This window comes from Glycine max, chromosome 20 (assembly GCF_000004515.6).
Source record: "Glycine max cultivar Williams 82 chromosome 20, Glycine_max_v4.0, whole genome shotgun sequence".
NCBI lineage: Eukaryota > Viridiplantae > Streptophyta > Magnoliopsida > Fabales > Fabaceae > Glycine > Glycine max.
The window spans coordinates 18,826,637-18,838,332 of record NC_038256.2 but is presented as its reverse complement, the minus strand read 5'-3'; the positions used below and the strand labels follow the sequence as shown (position 1 = coordinate 18,838,332).

General features: G+C 37.7%; 2 non-coding genes across 2 annotated transcripts; one reads left to right on the top strand and one right to left on the bottom strand.

Moving 5' to 3' along the window:
* Positions 1-2,447: 2,447 nt before the first annotated feature.
* On the bottom strand, positions 2,448-2,551 carry LOC113000813 (small nucleolar RNA R71). Its single transcript, XR_003266134.1, has one exon. It is a non-coding gene; the product is annotated as a small nucleolar RNA R71 (small nucleolar RNA).
* Positions 2,552-9,566: 7,015 nt separating this feature from the next.
* LOC113000858 (small nucleolar RNA R71) lies at positions 9,567-9,673 on the top strand. The gene has a single exon (XR_003266179.1). It is a non-coding gene; the product is annotated as a small nucleolar RNA R71 (small nucleolar RNA).
* Positions 9,674-11,696: the final 2,023 nt, after the last annotated feature.

Here is an 11,696-nt window from a genome sequence, read left to right as displayed (position 1 = left end):
GTACCTGCTCAGGAAGTGTCTAAGTATGTTTTAGACAAAATTTGCCAAAGGGGGAGATTGTTAGTGCTTAGCTCTACTGAGTATTAAAAAGGTTGGCTAAGATTTTGTTAAAACATAAGCACTTAGACAATGAAGGAAAGCTGGAGTTGCTGCACATGATGTCCAACGTTATGTCAAGGAATAAGATCGGGCTGCACAATGCACAAGGCAAGATAAAATGTCAAATGAAGAATTGAAGTTGCAGGATCCACGATGTCGGATACAATGTCCTGACATCCTGCCCGAAAATACTGGAGTTGTTGCACAATGCATAAGTCAAGATAAAATGTCAAATGAAGCATTGAAGCTGCAGGATCCACGATGTCGGATACGATGTCCTGACATCTTGCCCGAAAATACTGGACACATAAATCTGTTATATCTTTAACAGATTATTGTGCAGTTAGCAAGAGATTAGATGATCTATCTTTAGGAACGAATTAAAAGATCATTAAAGTTCGAATTTCAAAGTAGAAGAGTTCGTTCAGGGATTAAAGATTAAAGATTAAAGATTCAAACTAAAAGATCAAAAGTTATCTTTTAGTTCTTTAACTGCAGATTTTCAGGAAAGTGATAGATCTCATCCAGCATCAAGAAGTTGCAGCCCAGAATCGTACACGGCTATAAAAACATGGAGGCTGCACGAGTTATGTACCAAGTCCGGGATTGAAGATTTATTTTGTGAGTTTGGGACTTGAGTGATTTTGTGAGCCACCTTGATGATACCCTAACATCAAGTGTTGGACCTGAGTGTGTAGAGTTGATCTCTTGTGTGTAGAGTTGATCTCTTTTGTGTAGAGTTGATCTCTAGTGTGTAGGGTTGATCCCTTTTGTTCAGAGTTGATCTCTGGTGTGTCTTTGACTTATTTGTAAACACGGGAGTGTGATTGAGAGGGAGTGAGCGGAGGTTCTCATATCTAAGAGTGGCTCTTAGGTAGAGATCGCACGGGTAGTGGTTAGGTGAGAAGGTTGTAAACAGGGGCTGTTAGACCTTGAACTAACACTATTGAGAGTGGATTTCCTCCCTGGCTTGGTAGCCCCCAGATGTAGGTGAGGTTGCACCGAACTGGGTTAACAATCCTCTTGTGTTATTTACTTGTTTAATCTGTTCATACGGACACATCTAATCTGCATGTTCTGAAGCGTGATGTCGTGACATCCGGTACGACATCTGTCCCCAGTATCAGAATTTCATCTGTGAATAGTATATTGTGACGGATTTAGCGACCACTTTTGTTGAATAGAACACTTGCTGGAAAATAGGGTAGTAGTGGAAATCCCTTAGCGACGGATTTTAGAGACCACCCCTGCTGAATTAATTGGGATTTTTTGTTTTGGAAGCTATAGTTGTTATTTTTGGTTGAATTTTTTTGTGGTCACTTCTTTTGATCCATATTTTGAGGGAAAAATAGCTAGAGCCCTTAGTTTGGTCAGATTTGAAAGTTCCAAAAAGTAGCAAATTTGATTTTTGTCAAAACTTCAAACGGCCATAACTTTTGCTCCGATTATCATAATCGCAATTATTATATATGTATTTGGGGTAGAAAAACATTTCCCATGCCATGGTAGCCCACCCAAGGCTGGCTGAGGTCTCCTTCTTCCAAAAATTGCGATTTTGTCAAAAGTTTTTTATTTTCCAAGTATTATTCTCTTATTTTTCTTAACTTGTCATTTTTAGCTTCTATAGTTAGACTTTGAATTTCTGTTTGAAATTTTTTGTGCTATCTTCTCATCATTTTATAAGGTTGCTCACAAAATTTCAAGTCATTTGGATATCATTTGAGGGTAGTTGTAGTTCAAACCTACACTGTTACTTACATAAGAAGGCAACTAGTTGTGCATGCTGAATATAGTGTATGACTAGAGGCAATCCATCTGACTTACAACCCTTTGATCCTGAGATAGATAAGACATGTCATAGATTAGTTAGACATCATTTAGTACCTTTTGAGCATCCTGAGCATTCTGTTATTGGTGATTTCGAGCATTATTGTTTTGAACATTCTGATTTTGAACATTCTGAGAACATGGCACAACCTCCACCCCGTGAGAGGACTCTAAGGGAAATGGCTGCACCTGATTTCACCTATGAAAGCTTGTGCATCCAATACCCTGATGAGGATGTCCCATATGTTCTTAAAACAGGACTGATCCATTTGCTTCCAAAGTTTCATGGCCTTGAAGGTGAAGACCCACACAAACATCTGAAAGAATTCCATATTGTTTGCTCCACCATGAAACCCCCAGATGTCCAAGAGGATCACATATTTCTAAAGACCTTTCCTCATTCTTTAGAAGGAATGGCTAAGGACTGGCTATATTACCTTGCTCCAAGGTCCATCACGAGCTAGGATGACCTCAAGAGAGTATTCTTAGAAAAATTTTTCCCTGCTTCCAGGACCACGTCCATCAGAAAGGATATTTCAGGTATTAGACAACTCAGTGGAGAGAGCCTATATGAATACTGGGAGAGGTTTAAAAAATTATGTGCCAGTTGCCCTCACCACCAGATTTCAGAGCAGCTTCTCCTCCAATATTTTTATGAAGGACTCAGTAACATGGAGAGAAGTATGATAGACGCTGCCAGTGGTGGAGCCCTTGGAGACATGACCCCTGTTGAAGCCAGAAATTTAATTGAGAAGATGGCTTCCAACTCCCAGCAATTTAGTGCCAGAAGTGATGCTATTGTCATTAGAGGAGTGCATGAAGTAGCCAAGAATTCATCTTCATCAGCCGAGACTAAGAAGCTTGAAGGTAAACTAGATGCCTTGGTTAACCTGGTAACCCAACTGGCCGTGAATCAAAAATCTGCACCTATCACCAGACTCTGTGGTTTATGCTCCTCTGCCGACCACCATACAGACCTTTGCCCTTCTATGCAACAATCTGAAGCAATTGAACAGCCTGAAGCTTATGCTGCAAACATCTACAATAGACCTCCTCAATCTCAGCAACAAAATCAGCCACAACAGAACAATTATGACCTCTCCAGCAACAGGTACAATCCCGGGTGGAGGAATCATCCCAACCTTGGATGGTCGAATCCTTCACAACAACAACAACAACAACTTTATTTTCAAAATGCTACTGGCCCAAGCAGACCATACGTTCCTCCACCAATACAGCAGCAACAACAGCCCCAGAAACAACAAACAGTTGATGCTCCCCGGAACCTTCCCTTGAAGAACTTGTGAGGCAAATGACTATACAAAACATGTAGTTTCAACAAGAGACCAGAGCCTCCATTCAGAGCTTAACTAATTAGATGGGACAATTGGCTACACAGTTAAATCAACAACAGTCCCAGAATTATGACAGATTACCTTCTCAATCTGTCCAGAATCCCAAAAATGTGAGTGCCATTACATTAAGATCGGGAAAGCAGTGTCAAGAACCTCAACCAACAAATGAACCTGCCCAACCTCACTCTACTCTAGAAAAAGATGATGCCAAAAACGAAAATGTAAAGAGTAAGTTACCTAAATTTCTATGCAGGTGACTCTAAAGAGAAGCAGCATATCCCTCTTCCATTCCCTCCAAGAGCAATTTCCACCAAAAAAATGGAAGACACAGAGAAGGAGATCTTGGAAACATTTAGAAAAGTAGAAGTAAACATACCTCTGCTGGATGCAATAAAGCAAATTCCAAGATATACTTAATTCTTGAAGGAGCTGTGCACTAATAAGTGGAAGCTTAAAGGAAGTGAAAGAATTAGTATGGGCAGAAATGTCTCCGCATTGATTGGTAAATCTGTTCCCCAAATCCCTGAAAAATGTAAAGATCCAGGTACATTCGACATACCTTGTATTATAGGGAACAATAAGTTTGATAATGCCATGCTAGATTTAGGAGCTTCTGTTAGTGTTATGCCTTTGTCTATTTTTAATTTTCTATCTCTAGGTCCTTTGCAGTCAACTAATGTGGTAATTCATTTAGCTAATAGAAGAGTTGCCTACCCTGCTGGTTTCATAGAGGATGTCTTAGTTAGAGTTGGTGAACTGATTTTCCTTGTTGATTTTTATATTTTGAATATGGAGGAGGGATTTTCTAAAGGATCAGTTCCCATCATTCTAGGCAGACCTTTTATGAAAACTGCTAGAACTAAGATAGATGTATATGCAGGCACACTATCTATGGAGTTTGGTGATATAACTGTTCATTTTAATATTCTTGATGATATGAAACACCCATCTAAAGATCTTTATGTATTTCGTGTTGAAATAATTGACCATATTGTTGGTGAATACATGACTGATCTTCATTCTAATCTGCATGTTTGTCACTCTTCATGCATTGAATCTGAATTTGTACTTGATCATATGTCTGAATTTGATGCTGAGAGTGAATCTGAATTTGATATTGATTACATGTCTGATGTTTTACCTCTTGAGATTGATTTTATAAAGCAAATAGAACTAACCATGTTTCAGGAAGTACACATACCTTGACTTTCTTTATGAGGTACAGGCTGAGAAACCATCTCTTTCTACCACTACCCAACTGCCCACACCAGAATTGAAGCCTTTGCCATCAAATTTAAAATATGCTTATTTGGATGATAGCAAAAGTTTTCTAGTAATTATATCTGCCTCCCTTGTTGATGAGCAAGAAGAGAAGCTGTTATCTGTTCTAATGAAGCATAAGAAGGCTATAGGCTACACCCTGGCGGACATTCCTGATATTAGCCCATCCACATGTATACATCGAATAAATTTAGAGGATGGGGCTAAACCAGTAAGACAGCCACAGAGAAGACTCAACCCGGTAATTCTTTATGTAGTGAAGAAGGAGGTAACCAAGCTTTTGCAAGCTAGCATCATTTATCCTATCTCCGACAACCAATTGGTGAGTCCCGTCCAGGTAGTCCCGAAGAAAACCGGGCTCACCGTGATAAAAAATGAGAAGGAGGAGCTGATTCCTACTCGGGTACAAAACAATTGGAGAGTCTGCATTGACTATAGGAGGCTGAACCAGGTTTCCAAAAAGGACCATTTTTTACTGTCATTCATTTATCAGATGATTGAACGCCTGACAGGTAAATCTCACTACTGTTTCCTTGATGGTTTTTCTGGTTATATGCAAATCACTATTGCTCCAGAGGATCAGAAAAAAACCACATTCACCTGCCCCTTCGACACTTTTGCCTATAGGAGGATGCCTTTTGGCCTGTGCAATGCCCATGGTACCTTCCAGCAGTGCATGATTAGTATTTTTAGTGATTTTTTAGAAAATTGCATAGAGGTGTTTATTGATGATTTCACTGTATATGGATCCTCTTTTGATGTTTGTTTGGATAGTCTGGAAAAGGTTTTGAATAGATGCACTGAAACTAACCTTGTTCTAAATTTTGAAAAATGTCATTTTATGGTTGAGCAAGGTATAGTTTTAGGCCACATTATTTCCAATAAGGGCATTGAAGTAGATCCTGCAAAAATTTCTGTTATTTCACAATTGCCTTACCCCTCTTGTGTGCGAGAGGTGTTATCTTTTCTTGGTCATGCAGGATTTTACAAGCGCTTTATAAGATATTTTAGCAAAGTAGCCCTTCCACTATCCAATTTGTTGCAAAAGGTGGTGGATTTTGACTTTAATGATAAATGCAAAGAGGCCTTTCATTGCCTCAAAAGAGCACTGACTACCACCCCTATCATTCAGGCACCTCAATGGATAGCCTCATTTGAGCTAATGTGCGATGCATCCAATTACACATTGGGGGTTGTCCTTGCTCAAAAGATCTCCTTACTTCAGCTTACTTCTTTTCCACCATGACTTAGGGAGTTTTTCTTTTCCTATCTCCTTCTTTACTTTTATTGCATTTGTCCGATTCTAATTGATGGTTTAATTGCTTTTAGTCTTTTAATTATGCTACATTGAGGACAATGTGTTGTTTAAGTATGGGGGGGGGGGGAGTGTTCTTTGGTTTTGGTTTTGCTAGTTTTGTTAGTTTTGTTTTTGTTTGGTTTTGGTTTTGCTAGTTTTGTTTTTGTTAAATTTGTTAGTTTTGTTAGTTTTGTTGGGTTTCTAGTTTAATATTTTAGGTCAATTCTGTTTGCATGTACAACTTTGCATATTTTTCTTTGAATTATATGATATGTTCAAGAAATGGGTAATTGTTCTGAAAATAAAAGTCTCTTGACATTTTGTGATTTGAAATCCTTGTTTTTCCTCTACATGTCATGATAGTTTTGAAAGCTTAATTTGAAAGTGATAAGTTTACCTTTGTGAGAATTTGAGCCATCCATCATCATAATCTTTTGGTGTGTTTTGCCCCATTGATTGCTTGCACAATAGCCTTGGCTTGATTCTTGTTGATGCTTCCTAATTCACACGCATATTTGGAAATGATTTAGGCAATTTTGTTCTTATAAGCTTCTAGCCAAATGAACTTACCTTGAATTAATTCCTTTGATAGCCCCTTTGAGCCTATGTTCCCCTTTCTTTGATTTGAAGCTCATTACAAGCCTTAAGTGAAAAACCATGATATCACCTTACCCTTAAGGAATTTTGGAGCTTTGGAATTGTTTTGGGAATAAGTTGGGAATAAGTGTGGGGGGTATGTTTTATTGGAAGATATAATTTTTGGCCATGCTTAATGTTTTATTTTGGCCATGCTTGATGTATATATATATTGCCTAGTTCTTTCTTTAATCTTCAAATTCGTACTGTTTAAAAAAATGAAAAAAAAGAAAAAAAAAGAAAAAAAATTTCAATTGCTGCAAATTCTACAAATTCGCACTGTTAAAAAAAAATAGGAGAAGAAGAAATGACGTGAACTTGAATAAATGAGGACTTGATTTGGGAGCCTTGGTTGACTTTGTTGATATTAGAGGGTTTGGGTTTACTAATTGTGCTTAATTGCCACTTATTCCCCATTGCTCCTCTATTCCTTTGGGATTTAACTATTTATTCCATATTTTTCTTTCCTACCTTGTCCTTGGCCCCATTACAACCTTTAAAGACCTTTTGATCCTCATGTGCATGTGTTTGTAAGTTGTTGTCAATTTTAGAATTTTGCCAAGTCTATGTGGTGTTTGTTTTCATGGGTGCTTCGAGAGTAAACAATAGCCTAGACACTTGAGAGATAGAGTGTATATCTTGTGAGGCTTTATCACTTTTCATTCTTAAGCTGATTAACTATTTTGCCATGATTGGGTTGCTTAGATGATTTTCACGAGTGTCTTGACTCTTTGGATCTCTTCATGTTAGATGTTACCCATTCCTTTCATTCCTTGATGTTCATTGAGAAATATGTAAATGTTTGTGTTTGTCTTTCTTTGATATCCTTGGCTTTTGTTCTTTATTTCATTTTGCCCAGGAGAGAAAAAGGCTAAGTATGGGGGGGTTTTGATGTGCCGTTATTTTCTCCTATTTCTTAACCCTTTTTGCACCATTTTAAGTACTAATTAGTCTTAATTGTCAAATTAATTAGACAGTTTTATTATTTGGGCCCATTCAGCTAATTTGATGTTTTTAATCTAATTTCAGGAATTGATGAAGCATTGGGCTTGAATCCAGAATTGGGATTGCACTTGAAGGGGGCAGACTATTTTATTCTACAAAATTAGATCTTATCTTATCTTATCTTATCTAGATATTATTTTGATTTGATCTCATCTAGATATTATTTCATCTAGATCTTATCTTATCTAGATTTGATTTGATTTTATTTATGGGCTTGGATTTAAAACAGATTTGTAAGCTTTGGGGCTAGAAAACTATATAACAGCACCAAGGTTCTAGTTTAGGCCTCTCTTCTCTTCTCTCTTCTCTCTTCTCTTTCTCCTTTTTTTCGTTTTTTGCAATTCCAACTTTTACTTTTCGTTTCAGCAATAAAATTTTGTTTTTCAATCTATAATTTTGTTCTCTATTGATTAATGGAAGGCTAAGTCCCCAGCGTTGTTTTCTCTTGAGGATCAAGCACTGTTCTCTTTGAGGTTCTATTATTACTGTTAAATTTTGTTCAGTTTTTCCTCTTCACTAATTACTCTGATTTTGTTGCTATTAATTCATGCATGCTTAGTGCTTGATTAATTGTCTCTATGCTTAATTCACGTTCATGCTTAATGATCGTTTATGAGTAATTGGTGTATGTGATGCTTAATCACATAATGAATGCCTTATGTTGAATTTCGCTTAGTAATTTAATTTAGGGTTGGATTAAGTGGTTGAACTGAATAAGGATAAACTCTCGTAACCTAGGATAAGAGACTTGCTTGTGAATCAAGGGGAAGCAACGTCTTTTAATTTTGATATTTTCTAATTTAATTTTACTTGTTGTTTAATTTGCAACAACCAACCAACCCCCCCTCCATTCGTTACTATTTTCCTACTATCTGTCATGAACATTTGGTGTATCATTGCTCGTTGGGAAACGACCTAGGATCACTTCCTAGTTACTACATTTTAATTTTTAGTTGATTCGGGTACGACCTCAATCAATCTCATTCTCTGCCTCTTCCATTTTTTTGTTGGAACTTGCTCTTGGAGGGAATGGAAGAGTGATATGTTGCTTCTCTTTAGATTCACCTGCATAGAAATTGTTAGGTAACTTACTCTTTAAATTATTGTCATCATCTTTTTCTGGAGTAGAGTGAAGTTGGGCAAGTTCATTTACGGATGAGGAAGATGTTGCTGGTTGAGGTCCTTGACACTGCTTTCCCGACCTCAATGCAATGGCACTCACATTTTTGGGATTCTGGACAGATTGAGAAGGTAATCTGTCAGAATTCTGGGACTGTTGTTGATTTTACTGTGTAGCCAATTGTCCCATCTGATTAGTTAAGCTCTGAATGGAGGCTCTGGTCTCTTGTTGAAACTGCATGTTTTGCATAGTCATTTGCCTCACAAGTTCTTCAAGGGAAGGTTGCGAAGAAGCCTCAACTGTTTGTTGTTTCTGGGGTTGTTGCTGTTGTTGCTGCTGGATTGGTGGAGGAATGTATGGTCTGCTTGGGCCAGCAACATTTTGAAAATAAGGTTGTTGTTGCTACTGCTGTTGTGAAGGATTCAACCATCTAAGGTTGGGATGATTCCTCCACCCGAGATTGTACCTGTTGTTGGAGATGTCATTCTGTTGTGGCTGATTTTGCTGCTGAGGTTGAGGAGGTCTGTTGTAGATGTTTGCAGCATAAGCTTCAGGCTGTTCAATTGCTTCAGATTGTTGCACAAAAGGGCAAAGGTTTGTGTGGTGGTCGGCAGAGGAGCATAAACCACAGAGTCTGGCAACAAGTGCAAATTTTTGATTCATGGCCAGTTGAGTTACCAGGTTAACCAAGGCATCTAGTTTACCTTTAAGCTTCTTAGTCTCACCTGATGAAGATGAATTCGTGGCTACTTTATGCACTGCTCTAATGACAATAGCATCACTCCTGGCACTAAATTGCTGGTAGTTTGAAGCCATCTTCTCAATTAAATTTCTGGCTTCAGCAGGGGTCATGTCTCCAAGAGCTCCACCACTGGCAGCATCTATCATACTCCTCTCCATGTTATTGAGTCCTTCATAAAAATATTGGAGGAGAAGCTGCTCAGAAATCTAGTGGTGAGGGCAACTGGCACATAGTTTCTTAAATCTCTCCCAGTATTCATACAAGCTCTCTCCACTGAGTTGTCTAATGCCTGAAATATCCTTTCTGATGACCGTGGTCCTGGAAGTAGGGAAATTTTTTTTCTAAGAATACTCTCTTGAGGTCATCCCAACTCGTGATGGACCGTGGAGCAAGGTAATAAAGCCAGTCCTTCGCCACTCCCTCTAAAGAATGAGGAAAGGCCTTCATAAATATGTGATCCTCCTGGACATCTGGGGGTTTCATGGTGTAGCAGACAATATGGAATTCTTTCAGATGTTTGTGCAGGTCTTCACCTGCAAGGCCATGAAACTTTGGAAGCAAATGGATTCGTCTAGTTTTAAGAACAAATGGGACATCCTCATCAGGGTATTGGATGCACAAGCTTTCGTAGGTGAAATCAGGTGCAGCCATTTCCCTTAGAGTCCTCTCACGAGGTGGAGGTTGTGCCATGTTCTCAAAATGTTCAAAATCAGAATGTTCAAAACAATAATGCTCAAAATCACCAATAACAGAATGCTCAGGATGCTCAAAAGGTACTAAATGATGTCTAACTAATCTATGAAATGTCCTATCTATCTCAGGATCAAAGGGTTGTAAGTCAGATGGATTGCCTCTAGTCATACACTATATTCAGCATGCACAACTAGTTGCCTTCTTATGCAAGTAACAGTGTAGGTTTGAACTACAACTACCATTAAATGATATCCAAATGACTTAAAATTTTTTGAGCAACCTTATAAAATGATGAGAAGATAGCACAAAAAATTTCAAACGAAGTCTAACTCTAGAAGCTAAAAATGATAAGTTAAGAAAAATAAGAGAATAATACTTGGAAAATAAAAAAACTTTTGACAGAATTGCAATTTTTGGAAGAAGGAGACCTCAACTAGGCTATGGCAGGCTGCAATGGCATGGGAAATTTTTTTCTACCCCAAATACATATATAATAATTGTGATTTTGATAACCGGAGCAAAAGTTATGGCCGTTTGAAGTTCTGACAAAAATCAAATTTGCTACTTTTTTGGAACTTTCAAATCTGACCAAACTAAGGGCTTCAGCTATTTTTCCCACAAAATATGGATCAAAAGAAGTGACCACAAAAAAATTCATCCAAAAATAACAACTATAGCTACCAAAATGAAAAATCCCAATTAATTCAGCAAGGGTGGTCTCTAAAATCTGTCGCTAAGGGATTTCCACTACTACCCTGTTTTCCAGTTCACAAAATTGGTCGCTAAATCTATCACAAATCACTATTCACAGCAAAACAAAAAACTGAAACAGGGGAGGTGCTGAATAGAAAAACTAAAACAGATCACACAATAAACAAAATAACAAGGTACTAAACAATACTAACACAGCACGAAAGAATTAAACACTAACACAAGAATTAAACACTAACAGACACTAGCTATTATGAACCTTTGGACACTGCTCCCCAACAACAGCGCTAAATTTGATCAAGGACGTACCCGAATCAAATAAACATTAAAATGCAGTAACAAGGAAGTGATCCTAGGTCGTTTCCCAATGAGCAGTGATACACCAAATGTTCATAACAAATAGTAGGAAAATAGTACGAATGAGGGGGGGGGGGGGTTGTTTGCTTTTGTAAATTAAATAACGAATAGATGTGAATTAGAAAATATCAGAATTAAAACACGTTGCTTCCCCTTGATTCACAAGCAAGTCTCTTATCCTAGGTTACGAGAGTTTATCCTTATTCAGTTCAACCACTTAATCCAACCCTAAATTAAATTACTAAGCGAAATTTAACATAAGGCATTCATTATGTGATTAAAGAACACATACACCAATTACTCATAAACGATCATTAAGCATGAACGTAAACTAAGCCCAGAGACAATTAATCAAGCACTAAGCATGCATGAATTAATAGCAACAAATTCAGAGTAATTAGTGAAGAGGAAAAACTGAACAGAATTTAACAGTAATAATAGAACCTCAAAGAGAACTGTGCTTGATCCTCAAGAGAAAAAAACGCTGGGGACTTAGCCTTCCATTAATCAATAGAGAACGAAATTATAGATTGAAGAACGAAATTTTATTGCTAAAACGAAAAAGCAAAACTG